The 12,342-nt window shown below is 32.7% G+C and overlaps 1 long non-coding RNA gene across 1 annotated transcript; it reads right to left on the bottom strand.

Annotated features, from left to right (window-relative positions):
• Positions 1 to 6,895: 6,895 nt before the first annotated feature.
• On the bottom strand, positions 6,896 to 7,507 carry LOC136814049 (uncharacterized). The gene is made up of 3 exons (XR_010847594.1): positions 7,405 to 7,507; positions 7,138 to 7,290; positions 6,896 to 7,018 (listed from the first exon to the last, which is right to left on the bottom strand). It is a non-coding gene; the product is annotated as an uncharacterized lncRNA (long non-coding RNA).
• Positions 7,508 to 12,342: the final 4,835 nt, after the last annotated feature.

The raw sequence follows: 12,342 nt of genomic DNA, 5'->3' as shown, positions 1-12,342 counted from the left end.
CACTCTGAAAGTTTTTGACTTTTAATATAATCCTATTAGCAGCATGTATACCAAATTTTACAATTATCCACGGACCAGATCATGTTTTATGACTTTTTTGTGCAGGCATATCATAAAATCCAGCTAAAACCCTGTAAAATCCCAAAATCTTAAATTTATCATAACTTTTGATCCAGGCATCCAACTGACTTCAAATTTTGATAGGTTTTAGATATCAATGATAACTTTTAAAAAATATTCAAAAATTTTTAAAAACGGCTGACGTCATCAAAAATGACGTCATTGTTTTTTTAAAAAATTTTCTCATTTTCTGCATGTATTTTAAACGTCAATTTTAATTAGTATGTTAAAAACCGGCAAATATGTTAAAGATAATCTTTTTGGCTTTTAGAAATTAAAAACAGAATTGAAAAATCTTCATTCGTTCAACTTTAATTGCTAATTTATTGAAGAGTACTTTTTCATTGGTCAGCGATAATTGTGAAACTTTGTTCAACCCAAATTTTTTTCTATGAGCTCCTTTTATGGTAGACAACATTTCTGCCAAATTTCAAGTCCATATCTTTTCTAAATCAAAAGTTATGCAAGGCTGGTGGAAAACACCCCCCCCCCTTGAGAATACAAAATCCGAAAAAGCCTGATAATAATAGGGTTAAACACGGAAAAGACTACAGACTCGCAAATTTCACGTCATTGATTTCCTCGAGAAAGGTTACCTTTCCTTAAGGTTTAATAAAATTTAAAATTCATTGATGAATTTACGAGCAGCAACACCTAGAAGTGAGAAATTTTGTGTTTTTTTCATTGCATAGTCTCTTATTTTTTATTTATAAAACATTATACATCGATGCACAAATTTAAACTGTAATGTGTTTTTATTCAAACTCTCACGAACTTTAGCTCTTCCATAAAAATGAGAAAAATTAATTACTTTTTCCCAAAACAACTAAGCAGCTGTTTGGTTCCAATGATCGATGAACAGCACAGTACGAGTTAATCCTCAATCTGTTTTTTTTTTACCTCCAAGCAGTATGTCTAATAAGAAAATTACCACTTACCTGTGCTCGTTTACTTGATTGTAGATATTTGCTTTAGTTAAAAAGCTCATTTTTCCAATAACCAATTCCCATTTATATTCTCTTAGTAGCTCCTTTTCAAATGCAGTGCTCTTGCTGCTGAAGAGATATTTTGAATTTTCATATTCTTTTATCTCCAAATATCTGTAGTAACTCGTAACACGGTACGAGTAATGTTCGGAAAGCTGACATTTTCTGCATGATTTGATTTTATGTATAGCTTTTTGTGTACCTTCTCTACAGTAAACCACTACCTCTCTTTCGCCAGACTTTCTTTGTAACTTATGATTGCATTGTCAACAATATTCTCTATCGGGCCATCGTCATGTTTAGAGCCTTCCAAATTGCTTGCCATATTTTCGGCTTCTGCAAGAAATTGAGCTCGCTCGAGATCGCTTATTGGAGTTCGATCAAATATTTCGATAAAAAAAGATCCTGTTGTTTCATGTGAGCGGTTCAAATCTTCTTCCCATTTCGACTGTACAAACTGATGAACTTTCCCATGTGCGTTACTTTCAACATTATGCTAATTCAAGTATTTCTTCTAGAAATGAGAGCACAAGAATAAAATTATTCATATAATAATTGTAAGTAAACTAATTTGGAACTTTCAATATTAAACTTTCTGCGAACCTTCTATTATTCAGACATTAACTAACACTAATACCTTATCTTCATAAACACATTTTCTTAAAAGTGCAAGTTTTTTAATAAGCAACCGAGTTACCAAAGGTGAAGCATATATATGCATAAATGCATACCTGTTCTGAGGTATTAAAAGTAAAATATAAAAAGTTTATAAGTAACTGGTCGAAGTATATAATCATATAAGAAACCTTTAATGCTTAAATCCCGAAATTGCTAAGCAACTCAGGTCCTGACCCCAAACTAGCTAAATTTCTCTTAAAATCATGGTTTCATGGTGTGCCTACTTTCTTAATGACACTATTGAGAAATGATAGTTTCTAGATTGTGTATTCTTTACTGCAAAATTAAGTACATGTTTTTTTTAAATAAATGTTTGAAGCCTAAGGATGCTCTTAACTGTTCCTAACTTGTTCTTAACATTTTGGCCAATTCAAAGTTCTCTTAAAAGTCATAGTTTCATTGTGCCTATATTTTTGTAGTCCGCCTTTACAAGCACAATTAAAAGACCAAGAAACTTAATAAACTAATAACGCAATAAAATATAATACTTAATGGCCTTGTTAAGAAAATAATTGTGATAAGGTGATAAGGCTGGGTTTTTTGCGCAGTACTCTTCGATTATATAGTTTGAATTTCGAAGCAGTGCCCAAATTTACCCAGAAGTTTGGATATGAAATAACCTGTAAACTTAACATAATAACCACTGTGACATATGTCAAAGATCATTTCAACTATTTACATAAAATGTATCTTCTACTAACGAAGGATAAAACTTTTTGAGATGAATGATGTAAAAATAAAAAAATATACTAAGGATAAAAAACGTTTTCAGCTACTTGCAGCTAAAAATTCATACATACATTTCAAGATTTCAAGTAGTTGAAAATAAAAGAACAAAAAGGAAAAGTACAAAAAAACAAAAAAGACTGCCCATTACAAGTAGTAACACATGAAAATAAGCGGGAAAGTGATATCTAGTTCACTAGAGCAAGTAGTTCAGTTTAAGAGTTTACATAAAAAAACACAACAAAAGTTTGAAATCTTTACGGATTGCATACAAAGCTTAAGAATAGTTCAGTTTTCAGAATTTTCGTGTCAAATTTTGATGAAAAGGCATTGTATATTTCTTACAATGTTCGTAAAATTTTTACGACTTTCAAAGCTTATGTTCTTATATAGTTTGAAAAGGTGTACTTCTACTCCATTTACTCTAAAATGACAGAATAATTTGGAAAAGAACATTTTGATTGGAAAAGATTGAAGTTTTGTGCTCAATTGACTCCTATATTTCCATCTCGAATTTAAAAAGTGGAGTAACTGAAGTAAGTCTACTTACACTAAGTGCCCAAATTTTGGATAAAAAAGAATGAAATTCAGAGCAGTTTTAGTAAATGTGAGACGTAATATGGACCCTTAAGTAAAGTAAAAAAAACACAGGAAATCAAATAATACATGATCAATATTCATTTATAGAGTTAGAACTGGAAATTCTATCAGTTTTTCAAATTTTCACCCTCTTTATTATTTTGAAAAAACTTCAAAACTCCTTCCTTATGCAAAACAAAATATTTTAGTGCGATTTTATTCAAGGGAGGGGGTAGAACCGTCACAATGGCCATGTTAGTAATTTAGTCTCCCTTTGTGAACCATGGGTATATCATCTACGGACCCTCTAATACTGGTTATCACACCACGGTAAAAAAATAGTCAAAAAAAACTTGCTTCTCTTAAAAAATAGACGAAATGAAACATTTATAATCATTTTCAGAGGATTTAAATCCTATAGAATTTAGAATCTTTGTTTTGTTTCTATGGTAGTTGTTATGATTAAAAAAAGAAGGATTAATTTGAGAAAAAAAAAACATTATAGCTATCTTTAACGGCGTATACAAGACTATAGTGACTTCGACCTCGATAATTTAATCTCCCGAGGATTCTATCTCAAATCTATATTAGGAGGCTAATAGACTTGGACCAATAAAAGATTATAGCAAATTTGAAAACCCTGCTACCTTAAGCCGGATACAAACGTATTACATCCTTTGCTTCAAAGATATTTCTACAAACAGGACTCCTTTTGTCTTATTCAAACCATTGACTAAGACATCTGAGAGATAAGATTTTAAAGGTTTGTATTATTGTTTGAAGTTGATACGTCTGTTACAAATATTTTCCCCACATCTAACCAGGAAAAATTATAACATTATTATTGAAAGGATTATTGAAAACAATTCTTAGAGAGTGAAAAACTCATGGTTAATTATTCTCGATTTTGGATTAGATATCCAAATATTGTGGGCAATTGACATAATACAAAAGCGACCATTAAAAATACTGCAGATATAAATTTTTCAGAATAATGTTAAGAATTTTACCTACTTTCCACCTGCCAATGGCCACATTTCATAGCAAAGACTTTGCTGTGGGATTTTATTGAACGCATACAAATACAACATTCTGTTACCTAAAAAGCTTTATGATTGAAATTTAAAATATGAAAAATAAAACAATCTTTTGCTTTATGATTATAAAATTCTGTTTGTTAAAATGTATATTGGAAAATTAATCCGCTGATCCGTTATTTCTTTCCGGATTCGTCTTCTTTGTGATTGAACTTTGTCAAGGATACTTAAAAAGCTTTTTAAAAGTACTTTACTTTACTACTATACGATTCATAGATCACAGTACTTTACATATACTGAAAATATCACAAATAAGCCGAATTTATTTTTTAATAGACTGTTTTTTTTTTCACTTCTCAGTAACTAAAATTGGCATCATTATTGAGCTTTGTTGATTCATTAAAGAGTTAAGATTGAATTTAAGATGGTTTCTAATGACTAATTCGCTTATCTGGCTTATGCCACCTTTCAAAACTCGAAACTCAGATTAACTCGATTTAACTCCGTTAACATAAATTTTTACGTCAGTGACGTAAACCATTGTCGCGCGTAAATAGCGATATTTGTTTTCCATCTGGCTCTTCAACCCTTCAAAATTATGTTGATAAAGTTCGCTCACTGTGAGTGTGCATTATCATTAATTAGGGAGATAAAACGAACCTAAGTATTATATCATCATTTAAACATCAATGAAGCCTGATTGACCCCTAAAATCTTCTTCTTTGCAGATTTTTTTTCCCGAAACTCATGAACTTTTTTAACTATAAAAGTTATCCTACTATTTAAAGCTTCAAAGGAAAATATTCACTAAACAAATAATGATAAGGTTCAAAAATCAGAGCATTTTAGATAGTAATAAAGAGGCGGTACCAGAGAAAAGTTTTGTAATAAGATATGTAGTCAAATTTCAAAAGATTAAAGTATTTTTTAAAAAACCTCTTCTCGGTCGGCACTTTCTGGTGTCTCTGGACTTGATACATCTTCTTCTTATGATACTTCAATAACCTCATAACATCACCATTCACATTCACATCTGGCGATTGAATGCTAGGAGAGCATGAAACTCGGAGTTATGTACAATTTTGAACTTGTCAAGGAAATATATTATTTAATAGGATTAACTTTACATGGTTATGGGTTTTTAAAACACTCACTCCATTCTCGATCTCTTCTAGAGTAAACTCTGACACATCCAATTCTTTTAAGGTAATATTCATCTCATGTAAAAAATAAAAATGACAATAAAGTTCTTATTAACAGACTTCAAAAGCATGTTCCTAGGATATCCCTCCTAACCATTTACAAATTTTTAATTACCAAATCTTGATATGCGGCAATTATCATAAATGATCTCGGAATGACTCATTAAAGAAGAACTTGGCCTTGAATGTCTTGCTGACAGATGCTTTGCTAAAGTCATGATTAACCTGGCAGAATTTTGCCAATACGGGTGTCAATCTGCAAAATTAAGTCCCTAATGGAAATATATCAAAAAGCAACTTTTCAAATGTTTATTGACATCAAAGTAACGCTTAAACTTAAATGTGTTTTCAACAACATAGTTTGGCAACAAAAAGCTACACTATACTACACACAAGTGAAAATTACCATCTCCAAATTAAAATCAAAACATTGAATAATTAAGGAAAATAATGGCGGCTGCAGCAGTTAAAGAAACTACAAAAAAATCCGGTCTTTGCCACTTTTTTGGGTGTTTCCGTTAGGAAAGATGTAATTCTAACTTATGCATATGAATTAGCTATTACTATTACTATTTATTTTGTTATTCTGTTTACTCTTAACTTACATTGTTGACAAAATCTTGACAAAGTAGATTGTTCTTAAAAGTTTTCTCAAACGAAAAAATAGAAACCTAGCTCAGCTGTTAAAGTTCATCAGTAAAAAAAAAGAAAGATGTGATGATAAAACCTTATATTTACAAATTAACCAGTTTTGCATATTTCTTCTTATAAGCTTTAACCCAGTCATTCATACCATCGTAGTCAAGACCGTATATAACATTTTCGTTGAAATTTCGGAAGCTTGCATGATTTCGATCTGGAATCTCTTTCATTGAATCTGCTTTAATAAGTTCTTCAGCCAGCTTTTTAACGTCTTCATAAAATGAAGGAACTGTGTGGGATTTTCTTGGGGCTTTCAGGCTTTATTCAGTATTCTGGATCAAATCTTTCACATTGTTGAGGGTTTTAGCTACTCGATCAGCGTTTGACTGGTTTAAATTGCTTCTCAGTGCCCTGAAGCCCTCCATTGAAATGTTATGACCAGCATATCGTTTAAAAGAAATAAAGTATTGTAGGGCTTTTAATTGACAATCTAGTTTCTATATTTTTTGTCGGTCTTACAACTTAATCAGTTGGACATTGACCGATAACCAACGCTTATTTTCAGCCCTGATAGGGTGTCTATTTTATTACATGACATTAATTTGCATACAGTTTTATAACATTTAGTGTTATCCATACTTTTTTATATTTATAAATCGACCCCATATCAAACCAAGCGCACGATCTGGGTGATATTCAATCTCCGTGAACAGCTTCAGAAGGCCAAAACTGTACTTTGTGTGGTTGTAGTGCTTGAGGTACAATAAAGCAAATTTATAGCTTTCAAGGAGTCGTTCTCCATCACCTGAAAAAAAACATAACCTTTACATTATACTCATTTCTCATTTAAAATCTAGTGCAATGATAACAGGTACTAATCTTAAGCTACACTTTTTTCTCATTTTACTTACCCTCTCTGATACAATCATGGATGTTTTTCAGTAACATATTCATTGTAAATAATGCCTTTTGGTAAGCCAACTTGTGGTCCGTTTTATTTAGAACGTCACAATCCATTCGTTTTGTTGAAAGTTTGTCCTTCCTTTTTCTGTAAAATAAGAAGTGTGAAACTATTTTGATTTTGAAGTTAATTATTTTTAGTTAAATAGTTTTTAATTTGGTTTGTTTTTCTTGACACTAAGCAATTTTAAAACAAACTTTATTTACCTTGTGTACCCATGAACCTGCTTCTCATGCTTGTTTCTTGCCTTTTTATGGGTGTACAAGAACTTACAATCTTTTTTGTGACATCGAAAAATCCTTCGGTTTGTCGATTTTGGATTCAATGCACTTTGATCAGCCTGGTAAGTGACAACGTATCTAAAAATAAAAAGTCTTGTTGTTAGTTGGATAGATAATAAAATAAGAATTTAAAAACTAATTATGCCCTGTTACTTGCTTTTAAAATTTTATTACAAGTAATTTGAAGCTTACTTTTTAATGATGTTTTCAACATGTCCATATAGCCAGTTGAATTTCTTCTCCTCGTCCTGCGTTTCTTTAATATCATTGGGAACAGGGTCATCTAGGAAAAGAAGTGATTTTTATTATATATTTAGCTTTTTGATAGAACAGAAGTAATTGTTTTGTATTCTTGGAAACATTTTTACTATCACATAAGTTTTTCATGTTAAAATATGTCATTGTCATTGCAACTGCTTGAGGACTAAGTTCTTTATCTGAGTACTCTTTATATGAATTGTAATTTTTGTGAGGTCCTTTCTTTGCATTGACAGTTTGCAGAACATTAATTGACCAAGTCGACGTCCCAAATTCTGATGATGAATCTTTTCTGAAGATTTTATCTTTGATCTGAAGAGAAAAAAAAACTTTAAGATTAAGTAGATGTACAAGAGTAATTGTTTTTATAGAATTTTTACACTTATTTCGCATAAACTTTATAATTAAATTCATTATTATGGAAAGCAAATTTAACTTGCCTCAAAAAGGGTTTTTAATAAGTGCCAATCAGCAAAGGCAGGTTGAATTCCTTCCAGCCTGGTAAATGATGTATCTCCTGCTTGAAAGGCCTTTTTGATGTTGGAGAAACGTTCTTCGGTCAATTGATCTCCGACTACTAGAATTGGTTTCAAAATCGCGGTTTTTCCATCTTCATTTATCTTCACGGGAGTATACCTATAAATCACAGTAATGTTTTTAACAAAATTTTTAGTGTTTTGACAATCTCAGTCTGATTAGGGACAAATATGTTTTAAAATTCTAGCTATTGTTATATATTTATGTTTTTACCTTTCTTGAATTTGCTTTGAGATTTCTGCAATTCCCGAGGACGATTGTTCACCTTCGAAAATAACACCAAGGGAAACCTGCAAACTAATAACTTGTTTTTATTAGCGTATGTAAATTGCATTTTTATGAATTAAAAAATTACTGATTCTTTAAATTATTTTTAAGATATGTGACTGTCAGGCAGATAGACCCCCCTAAAGCGTTTAAGCAAAAATATATTTTCTTACAACATCAGATTTTTCGTTCATCTTTTTCGAAAATGGATGGCTGATGTGTCTTGTAACATTTTTCGTGAAACATTTGAATGCTGGTAGTAAATCGACCAACATTCTTGCAAATAATATTTTGAAGCTTTCCATTAACAGGCGACTTATGTTTTTCGTTGGTAGCAGCCTCATTTTGGTGTATTCGTCGGGTGTTCTGAAATCTAAAGAATAGATTTAGTTGTTTTTGTAAATTTTGTTTTTAACCTGTTTTTAACCTGTTACATTTTACCGAAAACGATAGTTGATAGAACTGTAAGAAGAACTAATAATATAACTAAAGCTATTGCCATTTTTTTTTAAAACTCGTGATTTGACAGCCATTGTATGAAACCAGTGATGACTTCTGTTAGGATTGTCAAGTTCTTGAGACTTTGACTTCAAGACCTGTGACTTTGTCCCAAACACTATTATCAGGTACCTCAAAATTTTCATCTAGCTCTTCATCTTGTTTTAACGACTCAAATTTTTCCTTCCAATCAAGAACTTTTTTATCGAAGTCCACCGTCATGCCTTTGTTCTTTCGATTAGCGATGGTGTACGAATTTGCGAGAGCCATTTTGTTAAACCAACTGAATGCCACTTTCTTAACCCCAGCTGCCATTAGTAGTTGATCGTTTCGATGGGCGACAACATTTCCTCGACAATGACCATACCTAGCTTTAAACATTAGCGAGTAGCATTGGAGCCGAGCCGCGTTTTTCATGTCACCTTCCCTAGCACCCGTTGCAGATCGCAAAACTGCGTTCAAGATTGGACAGAGCGCGTCAATTTGCGAACATAACTCGTCGTCCGTGAAAGTAATGAGATTTTTTATTGATACGTCGGTGATCGTTGACTTTCTCTCGATACTCGCCAGCTCTTTGATACATTCTTTCCTTAGAGTATCAATAAGAACGTCTTTGTTGACCTGGTTTAGAAAAAAAAAGAAGCTAATTGAGCGCTATTATATATGCGAAGGAAATTGTCCTGTACAGAATTAAAATTCAGTTTTTCAGAATTTAAGGTTTTACGAGAAAACAATTCAGGTGTCTTTAAGAGCCCCCCCCCCCAGCGGACCCAAAATTCACGCCATCACGCCAATTGTTTTTCGATTTCACGCCATCACGCCTGAAAAATTTGATTTTCACGATCACGCCAATTTTTTTCGATTTCACGCCATTACGCTTAGAAAATTTAGTTTTCACGCTCATATTTTGTTGTATAAACTTAATTTTTGCCCACATATATGTGTGTTTGGTCGTCAATCAGTTTTTCGGCATTCTCATTTGCGTTTTTTGGGTGTTTTTGATAGGAAAAATGACGTAATCTTGACTTATGCATATCAAAAATTGTTGGACAACTGGTCACATCAAAGGGCACCAGTTTGAGGGCTGAGGTATATTTGAGTAAATTGACAAAGCCCACCATGGTTGGGTAACGGAGAAATTCTTTGAATTTTGAAGGGTTCAAAGTGCTATTTTAGGACACATTTCAATTCAATTTGAAAAATAATTCATCTAAAACTAATGGAAATCTTTTAAAAGTACAAGCAACATGAGGGGTCATGCCCCCTGGTCCCCCCGTTGAAGGGTCTCATGGGCATTAATTGTGAATTAGCGTGAAAAATTTTCAATTTAGTATGGCTAAAATCGCCCTCATTTACTCTCTTTTTCCAAAATATGGGTTAAACATCACAGGATTCCTTTGATCAATCTGCTTAAAATTACACCTCATAATAAACCTGTTGCTTCTTTGTGTTTAAGGATTTGCTACAAATGTATGTTTTCCTGAAATAAAAGACCTGATATCTTTGATGCATCTATAAGAATAAGCATCTAAGAAAGAGAGGAGAATGTTAGTTACGGAGGAAGCGCAACCATGGTTTGCGCTGACGGGGAAAATTTTCAATTTTCGACCCTCCCATAGCATTCAGACTTTATTATTTTGAAGACTAGCTAGCAACTGCTAAAAACAATCGGAAGTTACAAGGATAAATGGCAGATGAATAGAACTGTTTACACCGTTTCTTTTATGTTTTAAAATGAGATCTATAGGAGGCCCACCATAGTTGGGGCCGACCAAGAAAATTTTGAAATTTAAACCCTTCTAAATTGGCTAAAATGGACATAGAAATACGATTCAACTAATAAATCTAATTTTCACGATCACGCTGAACTGCAAATTTCACGCCATCACGCCTAAAAAAACTCGAATTCACGATCACGCCGGCACTTCATTTTCACGCCATCACGCCGTTTTTTTCAAAATTTCACGCCATCACGCCACAAAAAACCCGCCATCACGCCAACCGCTGGGGGGGGCCTCCTTTAAGTAGATTGAACTTACCCTCTCCACGCAGGTTTTTTTAGTAGCTGGAGCATCATCGTTTACCCTTTCCGTATTGATATTCCCATTCCTTCTCCAAGTACTTGCAAGGGAATTCGCTTGCTCTTGAACCTTGATTCCGTTATAACATTTAGCACAAATAAAATCTTTATCCTTCGTGTTTGCCCGAACATTTATACCAATATTTTTTAACCTATCTGCTGGAACCTCATCTTTACTTCTCGATTTAAATAGAGAGAAACTTTTTACCGACTTAAGTTTTCTTCCAGCATCATCTACAGCAAAAGCCAAACCGCACAGAAGGCACGAGGTCATGATTCATTTTTCCATTTCATAATTTTTCACATCCTTCTTCTCTTAAGCGCTCTTATTATCATTTCGCATGTCTCAATTGACGACGATATCTAGCGCACTCGTACGACTCGTTTGCTCATTTGCTGTATAGCCTGTATATGCGAGAGGAACATCAAATGACATTGATTTCATTTCAATGTAGTTTTAAATTTTCAAGCACTAGTATTTAATTTTTATTACAAATGAAATACTCATTTTAGACCTGTATGTTTGGATGGAAAATACCGGGACGGTAAAATAATTTTTTCTATGATACAGCTTTCCCGCGTAAAATAATAGCGAGTTTGGGGGAAATTGTTTGATTATTTCAAGAGTTATTCGTTTGTTGAGAAAACAGAACAGAAGGTACAAAGTTCACTCTCTTCTCACTAAAGTCTCTACAGCACCTGACCCCGAGAATGTACGTGAATTTTGAATCAGACCTGAAAGATGTAGATTTGCATATAAAAATACATTGAATTTTTTCAACGAAATTTTGAACTCCCAAAATCCTTTCCCAGGGGTTAGGTTCATTACTTTTGATAGATAGGCTAATTGTTTCGGTCCTTGAAGTTGACTCCCGTTTTCGTTATAACCCCCAGAATGTAGGTTTAGTTTTATGGCTTTAAATCTAGTAATAGTTAAATGTTGATATTTTTCAATTGGATTAATTATAACAGCAAATTTTAGAAATATTTTGTGCCAAAACAATATTCTAAAGAGCACTTTGTTATTCTGAAAATTGAAATTTTTTGCTTTTTAACCCCCAGAATGTAGGTGAAAAGATTTGGTTGTTGAGAGCGGAATTTTAGTATTCATCGGAAATTATTGTCATACTTTAGAATTTATAAATTTATAAATATAGCCTAGCCATAGTTTAACAAAGATGTTAGTTTTATCGTGCTACAAATGAGGAAAAGGAAAAGAAAGGACAAAAGAAGAGACATGAAAATTATTTTTATTTTGTAGGTTGAAAATTTCGTGTTAAAATATGTAAATAATGTAACAACACCCCTCCCTCACAGCTCCAGTGGAACTTTTTTCCACAGTGGGGACAAGAATTTCTACTAAAGGCCCAATGGGGATAGAAATTCTATTGTTCCAAACTTAGGCAAATCTTCTGATTGGGCTTGGGTCCCAGCGGGTCTAGGACACGTCGTAAAAGCTCAAACATTAATCATCTCTCAGGTAGTACTTT

Source organism: Clytia hemisphaerica, unplaced genomic scaffold, assembly GCF_902728285.1.
Source record: "Clytia hemisphaerica strain Z4C2 unplaced genomic scaffold, Clytia hemisphaerica genome assembly, whole genome shotgun sequence".
NCBI classification, from domain to species: Eukaryota; Metazoa; Cnidaria; class Hydrozoa; order Leptothecata; family Clytiidae; genus Clytia; species Clytia hemisphaerica.
The sequence above is the reverse complement of the archived record's forward strand: the minus strand, read 5'-3'. Positions and strand labels throughout refer to the sequence as shown.